This window comes from Canis lupus, chromosome 4, assembly GCF_003254725.2.
Source record: "Canis lupus dingo isolate Sandy chromosome 4, ASM325472v2, whole genome shotgun sequence".
Taxonomy (NCBI): domain Eukaryota; kingdom Metazoa; phylum Chordata; class Mammalia; order Carnivora; family Canidae; genus Canis; species Canis lupus.
The window spans coordinates 9,327,329-9,343,255 of record NC_064246.1 but is presented as its reverse complement, the minus strand read 5'-3'; positions in this window follow the sequence as shown (position 1 = coordinate 9,343,255).

Genomic DNA, 15,927 nt, shown 5'->3' with positions numbered 1-15,927 from the left:
AATAATAAAATCTTTAATTTTGATGATGTCCAACCTATTGGTTTTTTCATGTTAATGATTTTTGTGTCATACCTAAGAAATTTTTACTCAACACAAGAAAAAATATATTCCTATTTTATCTAGGAGTTTCCTCTATAATTTTATATCTTAATTTAGGTTTACTATCCAATAAGAATTAATATTGAACATGATCTAAGATTCATTTTTATATGGTGCCCTAATATTTGTCAAACAGATAATCTACCCCCCATTGAATTATTTTTCCCCTCATTGAATTATCTTGATAACTTTGCCCCAAATTAATTCAACATATGCATGTGGGTCTCTTTCTGGTCTCTATTTTTCCCTTTTAATCAAATTATTGATTTCTACAATTGTATTTTAAATCAGTCAAGAGGATCCCTGGGTGGCGCAGCGGTTTGGCGCCTGCCTTTGGCCCAGGGCGCGATCCTGGAGACCCGGGATCGAGTCCCACGTCGGGCTCCCGGTGCATGGAGCCTGCTTCTCCCTCTGCCTGTGTCTCTGTCTCTCTCTCTCTCTGTGTGACTATCATAAAAAAAAAAAAAAAAATCAGTCAAGAGAAAAAAACAGTGAGAAATTAAAAAATACAGGGCCATTTGGATGGCTCAGTTGGTAAAGCGTCTGCCTTCATCTCAGGTCATGGTCCTAGGTAGAGCCCCACATTGGGCTTCCTACTCAGTGGAGAACCTGCTTCTCCCTTTCCCTCTGCCCCTCCCCCCACTCATTTGCTCTCTCTCTATCTCAAATAAATAAATAAAATCTTTTTTAAAATAAAAAAATTTAAAAATACATTTATACTGTATTTGTATTTTATACTTATATTTACCCATGCAGTTATCTGTACTAGAGCTCTTTGTTTTTTCATGTGGATTTAAACTACTGTTTGTCTTTTCATTTCAGCTGAGAATACTCCCATCAGTATTTCTTGTAGAGCTTCTTGGCTAGAAACCAATTCTCCCAGTTTTGGTTTATGTGGGAATGTCATAATTTCTCCTTCATTTTTGAAAGATTGTCATGCTGGATATAGAATTCTTGATTCACTTTCTTTTTCTTTTAGCACTTTGAATATGTTGTCCCACTGCCTTCTGGCTTCTATGGTTTCCTTTTTTTTTTTTGCTTCTATGGTTTCCGATGAGAAGTCAGTCAACTGTTGATCTTCTTGAGATTCCATTGCATTGTTTGTTTCTTGCTGCTTTCGTGGCTCTCTCTTTGTCTTTGACTTTCAACAATGTGATTATGATGTGTCTAGGTATGGATTTTTAAAAATTTATCCTACTTGAAGTTCATTGAGCTTCTTGACTATGTAGATTAATGTTTTGCATCAAATTTGGGAAGTTTTCAACCATTATTTCTTCAAATATTCTTTCTGCCTGTTTCTTCTTTCCTGTCTTTCTAGAATTCCCATTATGCATATGTTGATGTGTTTAATAGAATTTCAGAGTTCTCTGAAGCTCTGTTTACATTTCTTCATTTTTCTTTCTCTTCCCCAACTGAATAACCTCAATGGGCTTATTTTCAAGTTTTCTGATTCTTTTACTAGTTCAAATTTGCTGTTGAGCTCCTCTTGCCCCTCGTGTCAGGCATTGTACCCTTTGATTCCAGAATTTCTAATTTCCTTTTGTGCATACATGCATACATAATTTATATTAGATACATACATATAGACACATACATAATTTTTGTCTCTATTATTATTTTCTTTGTTGAGACATTGTTTTCAATATTCTTATACTCTCAATTGTTCTCATGCTTTCCTTTAGTTCTTTTTTTTTTTCCTTTAGTTCTTTAGACATGATCTCCTTTATTTCTTTGAATATATTCAAACTAGCTGACCTAAAGTCTTGTCTAGTAAGTCTAATGTCTATAGAGATCGTTTCATTCACTGTTTTTTCCCTGTCCATGGGCCATATGTACTTGTGTCTTTGCATCTCTTGTACTTTTTATTAATAGAATGAGGCAATTCTGAAAGTCAGAATCTACCCCTCTCTAGGGTTTATAGTTATTGTTGTTGTTGCTGTTTGTGTAGTGACCCTTCTGGATTAATTCAATTGAGCCTATACTTTTTGTCATGTTTGGCCTCTGAAGTCTCTGCATGAATAGCTTAGTAGTCAGCTCATTGGAAATTCCCTTAAATGCTTGAAACCAATAAGACTCCCAATCTTTGTTGTGGAACTCTGTGTATATATTGAGGAATACATTCAACCCTTAGCCAAGCAGTCTACATTTCTGCCCTGGCCTTCACTTATTGCTTGTACGTAGCCTCAGGGTGAGAATATAGACCTTCTCAGATCCTTCCTGAGGATCCTCATAGCTCTGAGCATGCACATAGCCCTACATGAACATGTGAACTTCTAGATTGCCAGGAATATCTCAGAGCTTTCAAAGCTTTCTGTAGACATCTCATTCCCCAGCACTTGCTTTTAAACTTTTGGGTAACTTTTGTTCTCCCAAAATGTTAACCTACTGCTTCAGACAGCTGCGAGGTTAAGCAATTGTCCCTGACTGTTTCCAACAAATACTCCTTGAGAAAAGGCTTTTCACATTTGGAAAGCTCCTAGTCAATTCAAATAAAGAGAAGTCTTGGAAGTGGTCTCTTTTAAAGAACCACCAAATGGGTCAAATAATGACAATTCTCTGGGGAAGGGCTTCAAAGAGTTCCAACCTGCTTCTGCCTCCTCTAGTGGCTAACAACAGGCTGCTGGTTCTCATGTGACTGTAAGCTGTTTGTTTTCAAAGCCACTGCAGAGCTGGGAAAAGGGGATGGGAATAGGGCAAGTTAAAACACCACAAAAAGGATGCCTGGGTGGCTCAGTGGTTGAGTGTCTACCTTTGGCTCAGGATATGATCCTAGAGTTCCAGGATCGAGTCCCACATTGGGCTCCCTGCATGGAGCCTGCTTCTCCCTTTGCCTCTCTGTGTGTTTCTCATGAATAGATAAATAAAACCTTTTTAAAAACCCTACAAAAGTCAACATTCTTACTGAGATTCTGCTGTTTTTCTTGACTAAAGACTCCCAGTTTGCTTCAAGCTTTGAGTAATTTCTAGAGATCAGAAAAAGCTGAACTTGACTGATTTTTTCCAGTGGTCTTATGGCCCTAATGGAAGAGGTGATTTTCAGGGTCTTTACTCTGCCCTTCTTGCTGAAACCCTGTCTTTTGATCTCCTATCTAAATACAAATGCCACACTATCTCTAATATTGTGTCTTTATAGTAAATCTTAAAATTAGGTAGTCTGAGTATTCCAACTTGGATCTTATTTTTCAAAATTATTTTGGCTTTTCTAGGTCATTTGCATTTACATATAAATTTTAGATAATGGCTTACCAATGTTTACCCAATGAACCTGCTGGGATTTTGATTGGAATTCTCTAAATCTATAAATCAATTTAGGTGGAAGTGACACTAAAAATATTAAATCTTCCAATTCATGAACATGATATATCACCCCATTTCTTTAGGTCTTATCTAATTTTTCTCAACACTAGTTTTTCAGTGTACAGGTCTTGTGCATATTTTGTAAAATATATCCCTAAATATTTTTTGATATAAGTATAAATGGTATTAAATTTTAAAATTTAATTGTTCATTGCTAGTATATAGAAATACAGTTGACTTTTGTATGTTGATATTGTTAAACCCACCATTTTTGTAAATTCATTAGTATTTTGTACATGTACATGTCACAATACCTGGGAATATAATCAGTTTTATATTTTTGCTTTTGAATTCTGTGCATTTGGGTTCTTTTTCTAGACTTACTGAATCAGTAAACTTCTCCAGTACAAAGTGAAATGGAAAAAGCAAGAGCAAACATTCTTGTCTTGCTCTAGATCTAAGGGATAAAATATCTGTCTTTCATCACAAAGCATGATGTATCAGATTAAGAAAATTCCCTTCCATTTCTAGTTTGGTGAGTTTTTTTATTTTAATTTTTAAAAAAGATTTTATTTATTTATTTGAGAAAGAGTGAGAGTGAGAGGGATCATGGAGGGAGAGGAAGAAGCATATTTTCCACTGAGCAGAAACCCCAATGTGGGGCTTGATCCCAGAACCCTGGGATCATGCCCTGAGCCAAAGGCAAACACTTAACTGACTGAGCCACCCAGGCACCCCAAGTATTGAGTTTTTTAAAATCATAAATAGGTATTAAATTTTGTCAATTACTGTTTTTGCATTTGTTGAGCTCATTATATGGCTTTTCTTTTTAAAACCTTTTTACATGGTGAATTTATTGACTTTTCACATGTTAAACCAAACTTGCATTCCTGATGTAAGTTCTATTTGGTAATGATATATTCTAGATTATGTCACTAGATTCTATTTTATTTTTTTTAGATTCTATTTACTAAACTTTTTTTTTAAGATTTTGTTTTTTATTTACTAAACTTATGCTAAGACTTTTTTCTCTGTTCTGAAGAATTTTAGTCTACATTTTTCTTTTATTGTATTGTCTTTTTATGTTTTTGTTATCAGGACAACATTGGTCTCACAGAAAAAGTTGGAAAATGTTCTCCCTTCTTATTTTCTTGAAGAGTTGCTATAAAATTGATATTATTCCTTTAATGTTTCATTGAATTCACCAGTGAACTGGGCCTGGGGTTTTCTTTATAAGCAGTTTTCTGTGTGTGTGGTGTTTTAAATACACTTTCTATTTTAGGAGGGTTCTAGACTTACAGAGAAGCTATGAAGATAGTACAGAGAGCTTCCATATACTCTACTAATATTTTGCATTTATATGGCAACTTTGTCACAACTATTAGCTGATATTGGTGTTTTTTTTGTTTTCGTTCGTGAGTTTGTTTTTGGTTCCAGAATCCCATCTAAGGTACCACATTAGCTCTGGTCATCATGTCACTTTAGGATTTTCTAGGTTGTGACAGTTTCAGACTTTCCTTGTTTTGTTGACCTTGATGGTTTTCAGGAATATTGGTCAGTTATTTTGTAGAATACCTCTCAATTAGGGTTTGTTTGATGCTTTTTCATGATTAGACTGGGGTGATGAGTTTTGGGGAGGAAGACCACAAAGGTAAAGTACCATTCATCACATTATACCAAGTGTACATGCTATTAACACAACTTATCACTATTTATACTAACTTTGACTACCTGGCTGAGGTAGTGTTTTTTAGGTTTCTCTACCTTAAATTTTCTTTTTTTTTTATCCTTAGGAAGTTTTAAATTATAAATTTAACTTCATTAATAGATACAGGGTTATTAATAACTTATTTCCTGTTAAGTGAAATTTGTTTTTTCAAGACCTTTGCCCATTTTATTTAATTGATTGAATTTTTTTACATAAATTGTTCAGACTATTCCCTTAAATCCTTTAGTGGATATCCCTTATATACTTTTAGAATCTGGAATAGTGCTCATCTCTCATTCCTAATATTAGTAATTTGTGTCTTCTTGTTGATTTCCTCCTTTAGCAGAAACCAAAAAATTGGGATGCCTGGGTGACTCAGTGGTTGAGCATCTGCCTTTGGCTCAGGGCCTGATCCCAGGGTCCTGGGATCAAGTCGCACATGGGGCTCCCCATGGGGAGTCTGCTTCTGCCTCTGTGTATCTCTCTGCCTCTTCCTCTGTGTCTCTCATGAATAAATAAACAAAATCTTTTTTAAAAAAAATAAAAGAAAAAAGAAAGAAACCAAAAAATTGTGATATATTTCCTTTTTTGGTTCAAATATTTTCTAATTTCCCTGTGACTTCTTCTTTGACCCATGGGTTATTGAGAAGTATATTGTCTCATTTCCAAATATTTCCAAATATTTTATGCTGTGTGGCACATTCTGATGACAGAAGAAATGATTGCTCAGATTCAATATCTTGGAACAAAGAGAGGCCTAAAAGAGCTATACCATCAGGCACTGCCAAGAAGTACAGGTGACAAGATGAAGCCCCAAGTCCTGGCTCTTGGTTTTATTATCATAGAATGTAGAGTATGCAGAAGCAAGGAAGGAAAAACAACTCAAGAAACCAATTACATGAGAGGCAGCAGGGAACTGCATATGTGACTATCTGCAAGGGTCTCAGAGAAGCATTAACTAGGGAGCTGCAGGGAATGGGAGAACTGACCTCAGTAGACCTGGCTATCTTATACACCATCATTGCTGTTTTCATTGTGTACTGTTTTCGGTTTGAACCAAGGGCAGGAATAACTGACTTTTGCCACAGGCATAAAGCTATGTGTATTCCTATTCTTATTGTTTCTTTTACCCACTAAGGTCCTGATCTCCCACAAAATTTATTGGAAACTGACCCAAATTTCATTTTCTTCTCTTTGAAGAACTAACTTCCTGTAATATTTCTTATGGTGCAGGTTTGCTGAAGATAAGTAGATCAGCTTTTATTTATCTGAAAAGTTTTCATTTTTATTTCACTTTTGAAAGCTATTTTTGCTGGGTGTGAAATTTTAGATTGACAGGTTGTTTGGTCAAAACTTTATGTCATCCTGTTGTCATCTGGATTATATAGTTTCTGGCAATAATTCTTCTGACATTCTTATTTTTGTTTCTCTGTGTTGTTTTCTTCTGGTTGCTTGCAAAATTTTCCTTGTATCTTAGGATAAACAGCATTAGAACTAAAATTTGCAATTCAAAGAAAAAACAATTGTTTCTCTATACTCTAACAATATTTCAGATACCAAATATGTGGTGGGGTTTTTTCCCCCCTACATTAGACAGTTCTTACAATCACTACCTAGAGCTAGCATGGACCCCACAGGTTAAGGGCTCAGTCCCACAAGATTGCCTCTATGTCAGACATTACAGTGTCAGGCTGTAACCTGTACTTCCAACTGACCAGTTGTAAATCACTGTCCTCACTACTCCGTCCTTGGGTTTAATAACTTTCTAGAATGGCTCATAGAACTCAGAGAAATGCTTACTTATATTTTGTTTAAGTTATAACTCAGGAACAGCTAAATGGAAGAAATGCATAGGGCAAGGTCTGTGAGTGGGGGTGCTCAGAGCTTCCATATCACCTCCAGATGCACCACCTCCTAATATCTCAATGTGGTCATGGACCTGGCAGCTCTCTGAACCCCATTGGTCACGTTTTTTTATGGAGGCTTCTTCACATGACATGATTTACTAGATCATTAGCTATTAATGATTAACTTACCCCTTTCTCCCTTTCATGGAGGGCTCTTTCTCCCTTTCATGGAGGTAGGGAGTGGGGTTGAAAGTTCCAAACTTCTAATCATATGATTGGTTGCCCTAGCAAATGGTCTCCCATCCTTAGAACCTTTTAGAAAGCCACCTCATTAACATAAATGCCTGTGGATGACAGGGACTTGTTATGAACAACAGAAGATACTCCTTTCATCTTTATTACTCCATTCTTGAGCTGAGATAAAAACTAAATATTATCATGAAAGACACTCCCATTGCTCTTATCACTTAGGGAATCACAATGGTTTTAGGAGCTCTGGTCAGAAACCACAGACAAAATATGTATTTCTTATTATATCACAATGACACAGCAACACTGGGTAGAAAGTTTCAAGGAGCTCATCTCTGGGGACATTTATATTCTCTGAAATGTGGGAAGCACAGTAATCCAGTAAAAATGGTGTGAAACTTAGAAAATGCGAAGATTTAAAGAGTAGTTGGTAGGGGCACCCAGGTGGCTCAGTTGGTTAAGTACCTGCTTTTGGCTTGAGTCATGATCCCAGGACCCTGAGATTAAGCCCTGCATTGGGCTCCCTGCTCAACGAGGAGTCTGCTTCTCCCTCTCCCTCTGCCCCTCCCCAGTGCTCATGCACTTGCACCGAGGCCACCCTCACCGCACTCCTAAGTCCACACTGCAGAAGCGGCCTGCCCCAGCAGTGGCCAGCCTCGCTCTCCATCCAAGGAGAAACCAAGGTTCACCTGCCGGAGGCCTCCCACCTGCTCCGCCTGGTCTTTGAACTCTGGAGGCTGCAAGGCCAAGGAGCGGGGCCTTACGCTTTGCAGGGCGGGGAGACAGTGAGCAAAAAAAAAAAAAAAAAAAAAAAGTCTTTTCTGATTGATGCTCCGGATTCCCCAGCCACTTTAGCCTACAGAACTATCATTCAAAGAATCCAGGAGTTCTGTGGTCGCCATCTGCCAGAAGAAGGGCACTTCATCAGTTCCTGAAACATGAGAGTGTTCAGGACACGAGCTGACCCTGCAGCCCGGCCCAAGCAGCCTGGGGACACGGGCAGAAAGGGACCAGAAGCTGGTAGGGCGTGAAGTCATTTTTTCAGAGACGCTTTAATTGTCGTATTCATACACTGTCAGCATACATAAAGGCATTCTTTTTTTTTTTTTTAAAGATTTATTTATTTATGATAGACACAGAGAGAGAGAGACAGAGAGAGAGAGAGAGAGGCAGAGACAGGCTCCATGCCGGGAGCCTGATGTGGGACTTGATCCTGGGACTCCAGGATCGCGCCCTGGGCCAAAGGCAGGCGCTAAACCGCTGAGCCACCCAGGGATCCCCACATAAAGGCATTCTTTACCAACATGCTGTCTTAAGAATAAAAACGTCTCAGGCCTCTCCCCTGAGGCCTACTTCCGGCAAAAAAAAAAAAAAAAAAAAAAAAGCAATGCACTTGCTCTCTCTCAAATAAAATCTGTAAAGAAAAGAAAATAAAGAGTAGCTGGTAGAGGCAAGGAGCATAAAGTAGAGCTAATTAGGGGGAGAAAAGACAGGTGACCAGATTAGAAGATGCATAAATTTATAACAAAACTGACCAAGAAGAAGAAAGGTAACTTGAAGAGCAGGAGTAAACCCTATCTGAAACCCTTCACCATGAGACCACTACTCACCATCAAAGGTTCATGTACATTGTAACTTATTAAACATCGCTCTTCTAGGCTCCCTCAGCCACTGGAAATCCAAGCAAGATTGACAGCCCAGAGCTTAAAGACCATCAGGGTTACATATCCAGTCCATTCCTAGGCCTGGCTGTAAAGCCTTCCTAAAATCCTTGGCTCTTGTTACTCTATTAAAAATAGAGAAGAGTTCATACATGGTCAGACGCTGAGGTTAGAACTACACCTTTAACTCTTATGAGAGAGTACCACGGGGTGGGCACTTGGAGCTTTCAGAGAGGCACTGTTTGAATAGGGCAGTTGGATTCACCTGGAGTGACCACATATGAGGCCCTTTCTCTGTGTCTTATTTGCCTGTCAATCATTGCCAGCTTTAGATTTTGGATTTGCCTATTGTCTCAGCTTATGACCCAAGTTTTGCCCAAATTTTGTATGTCAAGTGTGCTAAGTGACCCCAGCCAGGTCCCTTTTCTTCTTCCACTTCACAAGTTAAGGTTTCACTTCACACCCATCTGGATATCTTAGACTTTGCATGAATTTGTAAAAGATACTCCTTTCTATAAGTACACATAGTTCCATATGAGGGTTCTTAGCTCTGCAGGTGGATGTAGGCTAGATTTCAGCCCCTGCACATCTCCTTGACTAGTCACCCTTGTACAGCATAGAGCTCACACAATTGCACACAGCTGGCATGGTACCCTCACTCTTCTTGCCTTGGTTTCCTTTTTCTTGGCATTAAAAATTAACAGTGGCTTTGCCTGCTGGGCCTTGATCTCTGAATTTACTGAATTTTTTTTTTTTAATTTTTATTTATTTATGATAGTGAGAGAGAGAGAGGCAGAGGGAGAAGCAGGCTCCATGCACCGGGAGCCCAATGTGGGATTCGATCCCGGGTCTCCAGGATCGCGCCCTGGGCCAAAGGCAGGCGCCAAACCGCTGCGCCACCCAGGGATCCCTGAATTTACTGAATTTTTATAAAACCACTACAGCTGTCCCTCCAGGTTGGCCCCAATCCCACCCAGGTGGATTATACTTGCTGGCTATTTGCTCCATATTGCTAATCCCCAAACCAATGAAGGTCAAGACAGGGAATGTATTCACAGAAACTACCTCTCTATTTGGGTCATGGAATCTAATGCCAATGTCTGCTAGCCAGGTTGTTTTAGATGAACTGAATTCCTGGAGCCCATTATGGGAATGGAGCTATGATTTTCCACCCACCCCACCAAAGGCTGTCAATCTATATGACAAGCCAGTCCTTCTATCCTTTCATGTTCCTGCTAGTCACTCCCATTTCCAAAAGAGCATGGGCCATACCCTTCAAACTGTAAGCTGCTAAGCTGGGGCCTTGTTCTGACTCCATACCTGAATGCTACCAGACTTGCTCTGACCCTGGGCCTGACCTGTAGGATCTTTTTAGGAAGCAGTTCACTGCAGGTGGGGTCTGGGCTCTTTCTTGACTTCAGTATTTGGGATCTTCTGCTGTTCCTCAGTGTCACTCCTAGAATGTGGGTAGCATGAACACATGAAAGTCCAGTTTCAAACTGTAAAGTGGTTCTTTCACAAAGTTTCGGTAGAAGAATCTGAAGTTGGGCAGCCCAGGTGGCTCAGCGGTTGAGCATCTACCTTCGGCCCAGGGGTGATCCTGGAGACCCAGGATCGAGTCCCATATGGGGCTACCCGCATGGAGCCTGCTTCTCCCTCTGCCTGCGTCTCTGCCTCTCTCTCTCTTTCTGTGTCTCTCATGAATAAATAAAATCTTTAAAAAAAAAAAAAGAAGAAGAAGAAGAGTCTGAAGTTGATAGCCAAAATGTGACCTGGAAATGGGCCAAGGCAATATTTCTCAAATTATGCTCTATGAAACACTAGTACTACAGGCACGTTATGGGTAAAAAAAAAAATTTTTTTGTCTGGCCAAATATACTTGAGAAATCCAGGAGTAGAGACAACTAAACAGATTCCTTTGCTGCAGAACTTCTCAGGGTTTTTAATATGCCAATTCCCTGCAAGGGAATTCAGATTAAAGAGGATTTCTCAAATTTAGGTGATTACAGAGCATCTCACGATACAAACGCTGCTCAGAATTTTCTTGGGGGAAGTTGTTGTGTGGATTTTTGTTTTCCCTGTTTCCCATTGTTGCTTTCTCTGGAATTTAAAGAGGGATTGGGGGCTCTCTTCAGGTAAAGAGGCAATGCCAAGGCCCCTCTGTAATCATGCCAGCTGCATGTGAAACAGAAATAATTACGGAAAATGCCTGCTGATTATGTCTCTGAATCCAGCCCCTTCAGCACTGAGACCTGATTGATCTCTGTTTAACATTCGGCATGTGATTTTCCTGCTTTTGCATTCTCAAACCTGCTTTACCAATGCTGTTCTTGAAATATGCTAATAATTTCCTTTGAAACAACTGGCCTGCTCATTTAAAAAATGACAGGTTTTCTCTTTCAGCCCTTCTACTGAGTTCTCTTTGATTAAAGGTGTCTTAAAAAAAAAAAAAAAAGAAGTCATCTTCTCAGTTCTCATCCCTACCCAACCAAGGAAAGAATGACAGGGAGAAGTTTTTTCAATTATGAGCCACCATCTCTACTTCAAACTGCTTACTTAGTTGATCCAAGTGGAGAGCTTCTTTCAACATCAAAGCCAGGTCTTGACCACTCTCCTACCCAACTTCATTTAGTTTTCAATGAGCAGGGAAGGGCATATGCTTCCCCGGGATGAAAATGCTCCATGGTGAAAAAAGACAGAGCAGAAGTGGTAGCAATGGCACGAAGACTGTTTGGAGAAAGCTAGAGGCCTGACTCCTCAGCACCTTGCAATTAACTTAGTAACTAACAAATATATAAATAAATTAAAAGTTGAGCTATTCATGTTTTCATAGTGCAAGTTCTTATGGAACAGAGATCCTGGTAGACCAGGCTTGAGACTCCTAGGAAGGGATGGAATCAGGGACTTTGAGGGGGCTGTTCATTCAGCAGCCACCCTGTGCTGTCAGGTGCAAGGCAGCATGCAAGGCAGCTGAAACTTCAGTTTTCATAGGCAGCAGAGGCAGGAGCCCTAGGTGATGACGCTTGTTGTAGCCTCCCGGGCCCCGACTTCCCCCAACCTTTCCACTTCCTAGCAGAAGACAGATATTAATTCTGGTATCTGCTTCTTGCCAGCACAACCCATGTCCTTTGGAAAAACATTTAGCTCAATTGAAGCCAATTGGTACCTTCCGTTCCCTGAGCCACATCATTTTTTTGGTGTGGAATATGGCCTGAGGCAGTCCAATCAGAACTGGAATCTTGCTTGGGAATCTGGGGCAGAAGCACTCTCTCTCTCACTGGATACCAATGAGAAAAATCCCTTATTGGCATGTGACAGTTGGATAACAGCCACAAGGGGAGCCACCTAAGCTGGACAACTGATTGGAGAAATAGCAATAGTCTTGGATGCCATCCAGCCTGATCAACTAAACCTGAAATCCCTGCTTTGTCAGTCACAGATCTTCCTCTAGCTAGTTCAGGGGAAGGGATACCACAGAGAATATTTCGAAGCCCAGAGAATGACTGGAAATAGGCTTTAGACTGTGTTTATAGGCACACACACACACACACACACTCCTTTGCAGAAACAGTATGAAAAGAAACTGCAACCAACATCACCCTATGCCACCTCTGCCCCAGGCCCACAAACAGGATGCCCTAGTCTAGCCTGTTTCCACACATAGGTAGTGATCAATTTGGTGAAATTTGTCTGGGACTTGGCCAATTTTAGCATCAAAAGTGTCATATACCCTCAGTGTCAGGCAAACCAGGATGGCCTACCTTACCAATCGAAGCTTTAGGAGGGCACAACCGATTGGTGGAATCCATGTTAAGGCAGCAAGGGGGCTGAGCCTCTACATTGAAAAAGAGGCAGTTACAATGTGGCCAATGATCAAAACACGAGGAGGATGTTTAAAAGACTTTGAGCAGCCAAGATTGACAAACATACAGTAAATCACTATTGCCAGACTTTCCGGGTCCATGAATAGCATTGTTCACCACTTTTGTTTTTCTTTCTTTCTTTTTTTTTTTAAGATTTTATTTATTTATTCCTGAGAGACACACAGAGAAAGAGAGAGAGAGAGAGAAAGAGGCAGAGACAGAAGCAGGCTCCATGCAGAGAGCCCGATGTGGGACTCGATCCCGGATCTCCAGGATCACGCCCTGGGCTGAAGGCAGCGCTAAACCGCTGAGCCACCCGGGGTGCCCTATTTGCCACTTCTAATTGGACTTGTAACCAAAACATCCTGCCTGATCCAGGAGGCCTTCAGCAGCTTCTGCGAGCCCTTGAGCTGAACTGGGAGTGCGTGCCCTCGTGCTGTTCACAAGGATATGGGGCCATGTATGTCTGGGGCTTTTCCTCATGGGATTGCAGATCCAGCACATTTTGCCTTGGGGCCCCAGGAACAAAGTAACGAAAAATCATTGAATAGATAGAAGGGAGAGGAACAAAATTCATCTTATTTGTTAAATGAAACAATGGATTTAATTTGTTAACTTTGATGACAGTGAGCTACACTACCTTGCTGTGAATATGGTATTTTGACTCTGGCACCAGGGTCCAGATTACGGAGCAATAAACCTGGAAGACTCTGAATCTATATCTCCATGAACTACCGAACAAGCGAATGAGGGCGTACGTAGAAGATGGTGGTTGCACTCATCGTTTATAAAACTGTCTACACTGTAGCATTCAGCATGTGGAGTTCTGTCAACGTCACTTACAGTTGCTGCTGAAACGCATGTAACATGGCAAGTCCCCAGTGGGTCTGGGCTGGCAGCCAGTCAGTCTGCACTGCAGCAGTGCCCGGGTAGGAGATGGGGCTTCCCACGCCCTTGCCCACCACCACCACCGCTGACAGCCACAGCTGTAGAGCAAGACACAGGAGAATGTCATGCACCTCCCCACAGGTGCAGGTGAGCCGAAGGACAGATTAGCTCTGCTCTTTGCCAAATCCCTCCACACACGGCAAGTCTCCAGTAGCCTGGAGAGGTTGGAGAACAGGTGTTACGGTATCCATTTGCAAGACAAGCAAACCCATGGTCTTCTGGTAAGGCAAGGCCCAGTAAGAAAAGATTTGTCACCTGAGGCTCTTTGCCTTTGAGGGCTTAGAAGGGCCAAGAAGGCAGAACTAGTCTTATTTGTTAAATTCCAATCATCAAAAACAAAGTCAGTGATTTTTTAAAGGTGTGAATATTTCCCAAATTTCTATCTTTGGGCAGATTAATTTCATTCTAGAGTGGATTGGTTTCTGCATTTGGGCTGAACTACTTGATAAACACAAACTGCGGGGCATTTTTCCTCTTTATTCTGTACAGAAAAAACTAATTTGCCTGAAGTTACCATTTGTGTTCTAAGTCCATGAATGGCACAAAACCATGGTAAGTTATTTGTAGCAGCCCCTCGAAAGTGTCTGAGACCTCACTCATTTCCCTACTGTTCTGCCTCATTATATGCAATCACACTCCACAGAACATTACCTGGCCTAAATGGTCCTCCTCTGGGGAAATTTCACTTTCTTTCCTGTGTGTTCCTGATTCTCACACTCCCATAGCCATTCACACCCAGTCCTGGCTTCTCTTGCTCTCGTCTAATCTGCACACAGGCTACTTCTGGCTTTCTGAAAACCCCCAGCTCTGACTCCTTCCTCCCTACCTAGCCCACCCCTTACCTTCTCCAGTAGCTGCCCAGGTTGGCCTGTGCATGCTCTCTCTACCAGCAGCCTGGAAGAGAACCTCAGATGTACTTGTTCTCCATGGACCTTAATGTCTGGAAAGGGGGATGCATTTTACTCAACCCAGCCAATCAAATTTTCAATTCCTGGGGATCAGGAGTTCAATCTCAGAGAGCATCCCTATAATCTGTTGGTCGTAGGACTGGGGAGCCATGTGAGGCCAGGCCCGGGGAGGGCCATGTCTGGCCTCATCAGCCCAGAGGTGCAGAAAGCAGGTGCTTTGAGAGAAGAATGAAGCAATGAACATAACTGGGGGCTCTGGGAAGGGGCAGGGAAGCCATTTCTCATGGAAATCTCAGTTGTCAAAACGAGTTCCTTTGGGGCCTGGCCATGTTTCCTGGCCTTCCCATTTCTCCTTAAGTGGAGAAGAATCTGTGTATTGTACCCCTCACCATTGCTGCTCCTGACCTCACTCTTAATTTGGTGGGGAGATTTAGCTGACAGCATCTGCCTCTAGCTTAACTGCAGCCTTATTCTGACACTAGCTTTACCATCTCAGGAGGAAATGAGGTCTAATCTACTCTCTATGTGCTATGGGCTGAATTATGTCATACCAAAATTTGTACGTGGAAGCCCTAATTCCCAGTTCCTCAGAATGTGACTGTGTTTAAATGTCTCAAATGGTAATTAAGGTAAAATGAGGTCATTGGGGTGGACCCTAATCCCAGGACTGGTGTCCTTATAAGAGGACATTAGGCCGCAAACACACACAGAAGGAAGATCAGGAAGACATGGAGAGAAGCTGGCCACAGGTAAGCCCAGGAGAGAGGCCTCAGAAGGAGCCACACCTGCCAACACCTTGACCTCAGACCTCCAGCCTCCAGAACTGTTGTTGAATGACCTGCTGAAGCCCCAGTCTGTGGTCGTTTGTCATGGCAGCCCCAGTCAACAGAACACCATAGATCTCCATCCTCCTGGCCTATGGCTTGCTCACACTATTCCTCAGGAGGCCAGTCCCCACCCCTAGAAGGAGTCCCTGTCCCTGTGGCTAATGTCTCTTGCTGAGGCTCCCCTGGTCCCATGTCACCCCTCTATTTCTTTCTGCAGGCTGGGCATCCCTTCCAGTGTCTCTCCATTCATTTTTTTCCTTTTTTTTAATAATAAATTTATTTTTTATTGGTGTTCAATTTGCAACATACAGAATAACACCCAGTGCTCATCCCATCAAGTGCCTCCCTCAGTGCCCGTCACCCATTCACCCCCACCCCCCACCCTCCTCCCCTTCCATCACCCCTAGTTCGTTTCCCAGAGTTAGGAGTCTTTATGTTCTGTCTCCCTTTCTGATATTTCCCACACATTTCTTCTCCCTTCCCTTCTATTCCCTTTCACTATTATTTATATTCCCCACAT